The following is a 12,697-nucleotide window of genomic DNA, read 5'->3' as shown; positions in this document are numbered from 1 at the left end:
TTGTCTTGTATTTCAAACCTATTCTTCGAAAAATCTCCATCGCATGACCTTGATCTCTTAGTATCACTACTCTTTTGCTTAGCCCTTGCCTCCTCAACCCTTCTTGCATTCACCATAAGACGGGAAATGTTCATGTTGTCATGTAGCAGGCCAAATGGCACTTCTCTTGTAAGTCCTCTGACACCCTCGTCACAAAACGGCTCATTTGGTCTCTAGGATCAATGACCAAACAAGGAGAATATTTGGACAACTTAATGAATTCCAAAGAGTACTCATGTACACTCATTCCTCCTTGGCAAAGGTTTGTGAACTCCATTTTTTCCTCCCTCGTCTCTATAGGAAAGAACCAATATAGAAAAGCCACCTTAAAGATCTCCCAAGTCAGCGGACAACCCCTCAATGGACTATTATCACTACATTGCACATACCAAGCTTGCGTCACGTCCTTGAGTTGATATGTGACCAACTCGGCCTTCTCACTTGTGGACAACCCCATAGCCAAAATTATTTTAGAGACTTCATCGATTAATTCTTGGGGGTCTTGATCAAACATAGATCCATAGAAAGTAGGAGGGTTCATTAGAGTAAAGTCCCTTAGACGGGAAGCCATAGTAGTGACTTGTTGATGAGGACAAGGTACAACCTCCCCGTTTGCTTGAGTCGTCATAGCTTGGGATTGAGTCGTGGCCGCTTGTACTTGAGTGGTTATAGCTTGGGCCATTTAAAGAATAGCGGTCCTTATATTCTCATCCGTCAAAGGAAGAGGATTGACAGATTTTTGCTCCACATTAGAATCTTCTTCAAGTGGAGGAACTTGCTCACCACGGGGAGGAGCTCCTGCATTGGCAATTTCCTCTTCAAGTCTTCGAATCGCATTACTTCGAGTGTTCATGCCTTCTATAATCACAATAATAGGATTAGATATAAAGTCACACTATAAGCATACTCTATCGGCACAATATCATATTTCAAAGAAAGAGTGTGATTCTTAAGCATCATATAGGTTCCTACTCATAAGTGTGGCATGCTTCATAATTATGAATACAAACCTACATAGACATGGTAGAGAGAGAGACATAACTCACGATATTCAACCTTATGCTCGGATACCAAGTTTGTCACGTCTGGGTGTACCCCTAGACGTAACCTGCGTCATCGTCCTATTCAAGGACTAAGACTAGACTCTTAGCTCATGTCATTAAATTCATAGGTTGAAAGATGCGGAAAAATTTAAAAATTCCATTAACACTACTTCGAGATTTACATAGACCTCTACATACACATAATATATATTCATATCAAGTATACATAGACCATTTATATAGAAACGTTACATAGCCTTCTACTTTTATTGCACATACATATATATAAAATATAAAGTTAGTCTCAACGATTGTCTCATCTCATACCATGTAAATGATTTTCACAATATGGGCATATCCCATACATAAATCAAACAAGATCACATATAGGTCATACAAAAGTATAATACTCAATTGGAAAAGAAATAATGAAACTCAGTAAGCTAGATGGTGGCAATGCCCTCAGAAGTTAAGAACCTACCCTACTTGGACGAAAGGAAGAATCCAAGCGTTCTATAATCTCGTTTTCCAAGCTCTTCAACTATTGGAACCTAAAATGTATTGGAAAGGGGAAGAAAATGGGGTTAGTACTCCACAAGTACTAAGTATGAGACCTTATGCACATATACAAGCAAAACATGCTAAAAAGGGATTTTTAGTCAAAACATGTAATTTTACCCCTTTAGGAACCTAATGCAAAGCCAAACAAGTCATATCTATCAAACAAACATGCTTACTAACTCAACAAGTAATATTTATTCGAACATACTTGAAACCATGATTTGCTACCACACTATCATCAAGGAATAACATCACAAGAATGAATAAGAGTTAATCATATCATAATAAGTAGGACAACTACTCATGAACCCTTATCAAGCTAACAAGTGCAATAACCAAGCAAACCTCCATAACCTTACTCAATCAAATATTCATAACAAAAAACCATGAACAATGTCCAACTTTACATAACATAACATTTAGGTTTACATTTCATCATATATTAACATTATGACCCTAGGCATACTCATTAATGAACTAATCAACATATAGTATCAATAATGAATCATGGTCATCATATATACATCATATATTATCATAACATAAACATATATAAGAACATCCTCCTAAGAGTCCCTTCAAGGCTTACTAGTCCAATGTTTAGGTAGAGTCTCATACCCCTACCTAGACTAACCTAGACCTCTTAGGTTTTCAAGTTATAGTTCAAGTCCTTTAATTTGTTTTACCTTTTGGTAAAATCTTTCCCTAACCGACATAGACAACATGAGCTAGTATGGAATCTGGTGTCATAAAACCCTACACCAAAAGAAGTCGGAATACTTGCCAAGGTAGTAACAAAACATGAAAAATAGCAGCTACGTGGATCCACTAGCTAGTATTCCTATGGGGGCAATATAGTTCAAGAACTAGGGGATATAGTTGGGACACTCTTTATGCGTCATACATTATAGTCTCCAATATCAAGAGTAATGTAGTGTTCCTTCCTTCCCATTATGGGAAGGAACACTCCTTAATCTACTTCACTCTGTGCTAAACTAGAGACCTTTTTTGAAATGTCTTTAAGCCATTAATTACCAATCATAGCTTAGTTTAGGTCATAGGGTATACCCTTTGTATAATCATTATCATCAATAGCTCAATAAGAATTGGATGAGTATAAGTCCGTTCATCACAATTCACATAAGTGAGGTTAACATATTAGCATTTCATAGCATATCAAGGCAGATTGATAGTTTTCACCATCCTTATATCACATATACCTTAATCAACCTCACAACATAGTCAAGATATTTTAATTCAACATCATACCACGTTATAATCCTAATATAAGGCATACTTCAATGTAACATCATGACTTAACAGCAATTAATCACAATTGGAATTAAAGATAGAGATTCTAAGACTTAACAAGTCTTCCTCATAGTCTATCATCAAGGTCTTACCATCAACATATAATTCAACCCAATATGTGGAGTAACATAATCACACAATGATAATCAATAATATAACAAGGCCAATTGCATCTCTACAACATAATTCAACACTAGATCACAACTTAAGACAAGATACATAGGCTAATTTCACAATACAATTCAGAACCTAAATCACATATAAAGAGCTAGCATGATAGGACTTAATTCATCTTAAGTTAATGATAATAACACCATTGGATAGTAATCTAATCAGCAACCAAATAAATTAAATGATTACAATACAATATAGATCGATATCATAAGCTAGGGTTAGGGATGGAGGATCGTATTCTTCAGTTTTGATTAAACCACTAACAATAACCATAATAAAGTTGATATTCATGTTAACCTATTCAATATAACCTTAAGAAATCATTAACAACTCAATCAATAACTTCAATTTCGTTATTGAATGAAACCCATAAGAAAACTCAACTTTTGAAATCCATTTTGAAGGAACTCTTCAAGGAAAGAGTCTCAAAGGTGAATTAGATCCCATACCTTAACGTTTTACAACAATTTGATAGTTAATTCTTACCTTTCCAGTCCCCAAATCCTTCTTCTTGCTAGACTTCAATGGTGAGTTCAAGTAGAGAGAGAAAGAAGAGATAAGGAAGAGCGTTTATATATGAGAATTGTCTTAGATTAATAAGGGTTGGGAGTATTTATATTGGGTATTGAATCAACTTAATTAGACTCCCTTAACCCCTAATTAAACCACATAACACCCTAACTCTTTAAATAATGCTAACTTAAATTAAGCAGAAAACTCAACCCTCACAGATGAGACCCCGAATGAAGGGCCATCTGTGAGTCGATGGACCCCTCCGTTGATGAGTTCAAAGACTGTGCAAGTGAGGGGCTACCATGCATTGACTAAGTGTGGGTCGACGGTGGCATTGATGCCCTGTCGATCCACACAAGGACCGTAGCCTGCACCTATGCACTCTGTTTATGAGTTTTGAGGTTGTGCGGGTGAAGGGGCCTTCTCGACAAGCCTAAGTATGAGACAATAGTGGCATGGAAGCCCCGTCGGTCCACACACGGGCCGTCTTATGTCCCCTCAATGCACACTGCCATGCAGTGTTGCTACAAACGCTAGGGTCCTCCTCAAGGGCCCTTGGTTGATCCTTGGGTACTCGTACCTAAATGTTTCGACCATAAATAACTTAAAATCTTATTATATACCCTTTCACCACTTTTCGTATATTTCTCTCTTAAAAGTTAGCAAAATAGGCTAAGGCGCGCTAATACCCCTTTCAACTAACTTCCTGGACGTCATTGATATTCTTGGATGTTTTGGTCCATAAGATTCTAAATGACCTACATTCATTTAAAATGGAATTAAAACATTACTTAAACCTTATGAAATCTATGCTAGGCTTTACGACCCGTATTGGATTTTCAAGGTGTTACATGCCCCACCTTGGGTACTCCTCAAAGACCCTTTTGTTGGTCCTTGGAGAGTCTTTCCAAGACATTTTAACCCTAGGTATCTCCATCAAAGTGATAGAGTCATCACCACTTATTTTAGAATCAAAAAACACCTAAAAACATGCACAACAAACAAGGACAGACTAGCATCCACACAAGGCTTATTTAGGAACGTCTTGGTCATTCTTTGACGTTTGACTTTCAAACTCTTCAAACTGACTTCTAAATCTATTAATCATTATTTTGACACCTTATTAACTTATAAAACTCATTACAGGCTCTAGTTTGTCCTATTGCATTTTGAAGGTTTTTGCGGTTCTATAGTGAAGATAAGGTATAGGATGGTCTTCTTGCAACGTGAAGTAAGACATTATAAAACCTCCCACATAAACTATATTACTTTCATATATAAGTAAATTTAAGTTTTTTATTTCATCTTTAATAATGAACTAAGTTAATTTTTTGCTTATTAAAGCTTTATATATATATATATATATATATATATATATGTATGTATGTATGTATGTATGTATGTATGTATGTATGTATGTATATATATGTATGTATGTATATGTTTAATATGCCTTTATTACCTTATATTAAGTTAAGTATTTCATGAGTTGAGCGGAGTCAAGGTAAGTTTTCTTCTTATTCTTATCAATCGCAAGTTATTATTTAGCATTCCAACTCGCATATTCGTACATTAAATGTATTACTATCAGTTGTTCTGCATTTTTTCGTAATACAGAGGCAGGTTGATCTAGTTTTATCACTCAGAGTCATTGGTGAACCTCCTTACACTCCGTAGGAATATTTTATTACATTCTAGTCTATTCATTTACATCATGTTATGAGGTTTGTCCCAACATTTAACTTAGTATTCTAGAGGCTTCATAGAAAGATAGTGAGTCAAATAGTCAGATTTGAGATTCTCTTTCTTTTGTATTAAAAACATTATATTGTGAGACTTAATTGTCATTTTGGCGAAGACATTTTTTTATAAGTTATTCTTATGAGAATGATTCTAGCTTATAATTAAGCTAAGTCTTCCGCTAAGTTATGTAAGCCAGGTCAAGGGTTCGATCAAGGCCAGAAATGATCATTGGGTGTTGGCAACGTCCACGACGTAGGCTCAGGGTAATGACAAACTTTGTTTTAGAGCACACAGTTTAAGATTCCAAGGGAGTTTATGAAGTCGTGTTTGTAGTGTTCTAGTCATCGGTGTGAAGGGCACCACAACTCTGATTATAAAGCTACAACATTTAAGATTTTCTCATTTCTTTCATATTCCTTTGGTCTTTTAGAGTTTATGTCTAAAAGTCTCTCTAATTCGTGTTTGCATGTATTTCACAAAATTGTGCCTCCACGAAGAGCATCAAAACGTCGCCCGCTATGAGAAATGTTGAACCTCAACAAAAATAGTTACCCAATGCACCTGACGTGTAACCTCAAGGGGAAGTAACTAACAAAGAGTTCAGTGAGGCTTTTAGGATGTTGAATTCGACTGTGACTAACCATGTTGATCAACAAAGGGGATATCAACAAGAGGGGGTTGAGTCTTGGAGGATTCGGGAATTCTTGAGAATGAATCCCCCAATTTTTTGTAGTTTGAGAACCACTGAGGATCCGGTAAACTTTTTGAAAGAGTTAAAGAAGGTTTTTGATGCGATGCATGTCATTGATGTTGAGAGACTCGAGCTAGTTGCATACCAACTGAAGAATGTGGTTAGGACTTGGTTCGACCAGTGGAAGGAGGGCAGCTGATTTTGAAGAGGCTTTCCTGTGGCGTTTCTCTCCCCAAAATTGAAAGAGGCAAAAGTGTGAGGGTTCCTTTCTCAGAAACAAGACTCTTTGAGTGTGCAGGAGTATGGTTTGAAATTTACCAGTTGTATCGCTATGCTTCTGATATGGTTAAGGAAATTGAGTAGAATGATCTTGTTTTACACTGCTTGGGTCGTGCTTCAAGCAAAAAGGGCACAACTACAATGCTATAGGCCACATGAATATATCCAGGTTTATGGTTTATGTGCATCAAGTTTAAGAAGAGAAGTTGAGGGACAGAGAGGAGTACTTGAGCAAGAAAGCTAAGCCTCAGAATAAGTCACCGCAGATCAAAGGTGTTTTGACTTGGCCAAAGTTTCAGAAACAAAAAGGGAATGCACCATCATTTGCTAGTGCACTTGCGCTCAGAAATAGAGGAGAGTATAATGGCCAGAATGTTTAGAACTTCAAGGCTAGACCAGCATAGTAACAAGGTAATGTGTCAAAAGGAGATAGTTGTGATCATGTATATGGTACGTGTGGTAGAAACCACGCTTGTAACTATAGTGATGGCCACTCACTTTGCTTCAAGTGCGATCAAGAGATACGCTTAATGAAAGAGTGTCCTAAGAATAAGTAGGGTGGTCAAAATCCAAGTAATAGAACCCAATTTTCATCAGCTTCTCAACTAGAAAAGGTGGCACTAGAGGAGATACTTTCGGCACTGGCGGAGGAGCAAATTGCCACTATGCAATCACTAGCCGCCAAGAGCAAGAGAAAATTGTAGATGTTATCGCTAGTATGATCAAAGTTTTACTTTTTATGTTTATACTTTGCTAAACCTAGGAGTAAGTTTGTCTTTTTAACTCCTTATGTTGCAAACAAATTTGAAATTCTTCCTTACAAACTTTGTGAACCTTTTTGTTTTTCTACACATGTTATATTCTAGAGGAAAGACTCTATTGTGGTTGTCCTATTTACATCAATCACAAGAACACCATGGCTGACCTAGTGGAGTTAGACGTGGTAGATTTTGATGTCATTCTAGATATGTATTGGCTTCATGCCAGTTATACATCAATAGATTATAGGAGTCGCATTTTCGAGTTTCAGATTCCTAATGAGCCAATCATAGAGTGGAGTAGTATTTAAGCAGTGCCTAAGGGTTGTTTCATTTTGTGCCTTAAGGAGAGAAAGTTAGTTTCGAAGGGATGTATCTATAACTTAGTTTGAGATAATGACTCAAGTGTTGAGGTACCTTCCCTTTAGTCAGTTTCTATAGTAAAAGAGTTTCTAGATGGTTTTCCTAATGATCTACCTAAAATCCTTCATGAGAGAAATGTAGACTTAGTCATAAATATCACTCCAAGTACTCATCCTATCTCTATTCTGCCATATAAAATGGCACCAGCAGAAGTTAAAAGAGTTGAAAGAAAAGCTAAAAGATCTGCTAGATAAAGGATTCATTTGACTAAATATCTCACCTTGGGGCGCTCCAATCTTGTAAGAAATAAATATGGTTCACATAGGATGTATATAGACTACCGCTAATTGTATAAGGTTACCATCAATAATAAGTATCCTCTCCAAGGATAGATTATGTTTTCAATCAACTTCACAGTGCCACATATTTTTTTGGAAATTGATCTCACATCTGGCTACCACCACTTCAAAGTTAGGGAATGTGAGATTCCAAAGACAGCTTTTAGAACTACATATGGGCATTATGATTTTTTGGTCATGCCTTTTGGGTTTACCAATGCACCAACAGCGTTCATGGATATTATGAACAAAGTCTTCAATCCTTATTTAGATATGGTTATTATCATCTTTATTGATGACATACTAATTTATTCAAGGAATGAAAAATACCTTGAAAGATAAGGAGGTGCATGCCAAGTTCTCCAAGTGTGATTTTTGGCTTAAGTCTGCAGCATTCTTCGTCCATATAGTTTCCGGTGATGGGATTATAGTTGATACCCAAAACATAGAAGCAGTTAAGAGTGGCCTAGACCACGTCTCCAACAAATATTAGGAGTTTATTGTTGGCTATTATAGAAGGTTTGTTGAGGGGTTTTTGTCTATCTCATGTCTATTCACTAAGTTGACTCATAAGAAAGTTAAGATTCAATGGCCTGAAGCTTATGATCAAATCTTACAGGAGTTATAAAAGAGGTTCACTACTACCCCAGTTTTGACCTTACTAGAGGGTACTCAAGGTTTTGTGGTGTATTTTGATCCATCTAGAGTTGCGTTGGGATGTGAGTTAATGCAAAATGGCAAAGATATAGCTTATGCCTCCATACATTTGAAGGTTCATGCTAGGATGACTTGGACTTGGCTGCTTAGTATTCGCCTTGAAGATATTGTGTCACTACTTGTACATCATTCATGTTGATTCATTCATTGATCACCCAAGTGCCTACAATATATGTTCACCCAGAAAAATTTGAATCTTATATAATGTAGGTGGTTAGAACTACATAAGAATTATGACATGAGTATTATTTACCACCTAGGTAAGTCTAATGTGGTTATTGATGCTTTAAGTACGTTATCCATGGGGTGTACTGTAAAGCCCTAAAATGAATTAAGGTGAAATAGATATTCATGAGTGTTTATTGAGTTAATTTGAAGTTAAAATGAGTTACGTTAGTTTTCTTAGGCAGCGTGTGAAGTTTGGTTAAGTTTGGAGGTCAAACGTCTGAGAAACGTCCATGACGTTCGGAAGGTGTGTCTTAGATAGCGCTTGTGTGTCTTGATGTGTTTGAGTGAGTTTTACGTATTCATTTTAATTAAAACTATATGGGATATTCCTAATACATAGATGAATTAATTTAGGGGTTAAAAGTCAGGGCACGACCCCACCTAGGACCCAAAGGGCGCCCTAGAGAAGGGCACAAGACTTTAATCCAAAACTGCCTAGACAGTGTCCACCAATGAGACAAAATGACGGTCGATAGGTCAACCAACGGCCCGTTGTCTTGGTCCATTGATTGTACCTGCAAGGTAGGTTTTACAGGTTCCAAATGGAGCTAAGTATCAACACACAAAACCCCACCAACGGACCATTGATGGACAGACAGTCCGTTGGTTGCAAACCGTCGATGGTGCTGTCCAAAAGCTGTTGAAAAATCTGCCAAGGATTGGGGTAGTTGGTAAATTCACTCCAAGTCATTTATAAACCTAGTAATTTATTTTTAGGTTTATTTAGGTATATTGAAGTGTTTCAAACCCTAAGACCTCATTGTATACTTATTTCCTAAAGCCCAAAACCCCTCTCTCTTAGAAGACTCTCTCAAGTCACCATGGAAGCTAGAAGTCAAGAAGGAACTAGGAAGGTTTTTGGTGGTCGTTTATTCATCAAAAATCATTGGTATTTCTTCAATTTGGGGTATGGTATACATCCTTCAACTCTCTTCCATTAAAGGAACCCCTTTCTAAAAGATTTCAAAAAGAGTTTTCAACCCTAGTTTCTTCTATCTTCAAATCTAAATACGGCTCTTGCACGAAAACGTTTTGAATGACTTAATAATTATGTTTCTAATGTTAGTTGATGATTTTAAGTTTAAAACTTCAATCAAATTATGTTAAAGCTTTTCATCAAATTTTGGTATAAGAAATAGGTTAAATGAGCATGAATTGGTGGTCTTTGTTTGAGATTTGGTTTCTTATGTTTGATATTGTATTTTGGATACTGACAAAGGGATTTATTATGATGAAATATTGAGTAAAATTTTATAGGTGATGAAATCTTGTATTAAAGGGTAAGTTGGTTATGTTGTTTAGCTTTAATTTTGAAATGCTCTCGAGTGGTATGGTCAACCTTCTTGGTGGCGGTGTTTACTTGAATTATATGAATGTGAAGTTACTTGTTTATTGAGAATGAGGACATGAAAACGTGTTATGTGAATTAAGATGGTAATAATTTTATACCGGTTAAATGAACATTATGAAGCTATAATGTGAAGTAGGCTAGAGAGTATGCTTAAATGAAGTTAATTGTGTTAATTGTTTTATGAAGATTGTTATGAGAAGTATTCTAAGGATTATGTCTAAAGGACTTATAGGATTATGTGAAGCATGTAAAGTGTGTGATGTGATTAATGAAGGTCTAATCATGTACAGAAGTTAAATGAAAATGCAATGAAGCTTATGGGCAAGGTGTGCTCACACGTCCACACACTCACACTTGAATGAAGGAATGAAGTTAAGTTAAGTCCTAAAGGGGAGTTTTGGGGTGAACAATCTTCGTGAGTTGAGATGAAGTGTTTACTAGCAACCCCACTACATCCTAAGAGCTTTGTAAGATAGGTCGGAGGATGAATTCCCTTCATGACTTGAGATGTGGTGTTCACTTGTTATCATTAACCTATAGTTTAAAATGTTTAGAATCTGTGGGAAGTTATGCCTAGCACCGAGAGGATATGAATAAGAGGTGGTTACACTTTGTGAGTTGAGATGTTGTATTTTTCTGTACGTCTTGAGATGAGTACTTCTCGTTAGTAGAGAATGAGTTACTTTGTAGCAATATCCTTATCTGTTAACTATGCACCCGCATAGGTGTAGCTATTAGGCAAGCCATGTAAAAGCTAAAAGAATAACCTCAGTCTAGGCAAGTGAGGATCCCTTATCCGATTGGAATTAATATCATAATTTCATATCTAATTCTCATGGTCTATGTTGGTTAAGCTAACTGCCACAAAAGAAATGAATGTGCTAAGTATTGTTAAGAAGTGTTCTACTTGGGGTAGGTAGTCGAATGGGATGATATTTATCCATTGCACTAAGTAGGAATTCCGAAAGGGGATTCTTTGTGAGACTTATTTAAATTGAATGAACTAAGTATCCTAAAAGAACGTACTATTTAGGGTAGATGGTGGTATGGGATGCTATCTATCCATTGCACTAGGTAGGAACTTCCGAAAGGGAGTCTTGGAGCCAAGTCTTCTAAAGAGTGTACAACTTAGGGTAGGTGGTGGTATGGGACGCCATCTAGTCATTTCACTAAGTAGGTATTCCAAAAGGAAATTCTTGGTGTGTTGTTGGATGTTCTTCTATTGTATTTCCATTGAGTGGGTGCTTATTCTCCCGAGGTGAGTATGCCGAAAAGCGAGGTAGTCTTGAGGGTCACTTTGGTGTGCATTGAAGGAGGCATATGCATACTTCCTTCATGTCTTACCTTACTGAGTGTTATTATTACCTTAGATAGAGAAACTCCGGTGGAAATGATGCTTATTTCCTCATTGGAAATACTTTGGAAGTTCACTACTTTGGAGTCATTTTAGTTCACTGTAAGGGTCAAATGAGTTCATTGTCATTTGGTTCACTTTACTGTAATTTTCTTCTTTTGGTTAAAATTATGGAAATCCTTATCTAAGTGTTAAATGATATTTCTTATATTGTTTTACTTCTATATTCATGAATTTTTACTTATCTGGAATGAAATATTATTTTACTAAAATGTTTCTTTTTGCATGTTTTTGCATATGTCATACTTAGTACGTTGTTTTGTACTAACCCTACTTCTCTATACTATCTAAGTATAGGTTTTGGGAAGCAAGGTTGAATACTAGAAGGTGAAGCTTGGCTAATTTCCTCTCAAGGAAAAGTATGACCTCATATATTCAAGGGCATAGTCCTTTTCTTAGTTTCTTATTCAAAAACTTATTATGTATTTCTTTTTAATTTAAAGGGTCGTATCCCTAAGATATTATGTCATGTTAGTAAGTTGGATTGTGATGATAAGATTTTTAAGTATTTAGGAGAGGTTTTCTTTTATTATGTCTATTCGTGAAAAGTTTTTAATTTCGCGCTACTTTTCATGTCTTATGTAATGAACGATAGTTAAAGGGCTTGTACAAGACCCCAAAAGGTCAAGTAGGCCTTGCGACAAACTGAGGGTTTTCCTTATCTTATAGGGGTGATTTTGGGTTGTGACATATACCACTCCTGTAAAGGAAGAAAAGAGGATTTATCCTAAGATGTGCACAGACTTTCACGGTTAGGAGTCAGATTTTTATGGATTCCCGAAAGGAGGAATAGTGGTGAGCAATGGGGCTGAATCATCACTACTGTCAGAGGTGAAAGAAAAGCAAGAACAATACCCCCATTTTCTTGATTTAAAGTCGAATGTTTATGAGAAAAAAGTATTATCTTTTGAACAAGGGGGAGATGGTGTGTTTAATTATCAAGGTAGATTGTGTGTACCTAGTGTGGATGGACTCCAATAGAGTATCATAGAGGAGGCTCATAGATCCAAATATTCAATTCCTCCAGGTTCCACAAACATGTACTGTGATTTGAGAGAGGTATATTTGTGGGAAGGTATGAAGATGGACATTGATGAGTTTGTTGCCAAGTGCCCAAATTGCCAGAAAGTGAAAGTAAAACACCAAAGGCTGGGAGCTTTGGCTCATAATATAG

Source organism: Solanum lycopersicum, chromosome 10 (assembly GCF_036512215.1).
Source record: "Solanum lycopersicum chromosome 10, SLM_r2.1".
In the NCBI taxonomy this organism is placed as follows: domain Eukaryota; kingdom Viridiplantae; phylum Streptophyta; class Magnoliopsida; order Solanales; family Solanaceae; genus Solanum; species Solanum lycopersicum.
This window is presented reverse-complemented; position numbering follows the sequence as displayed.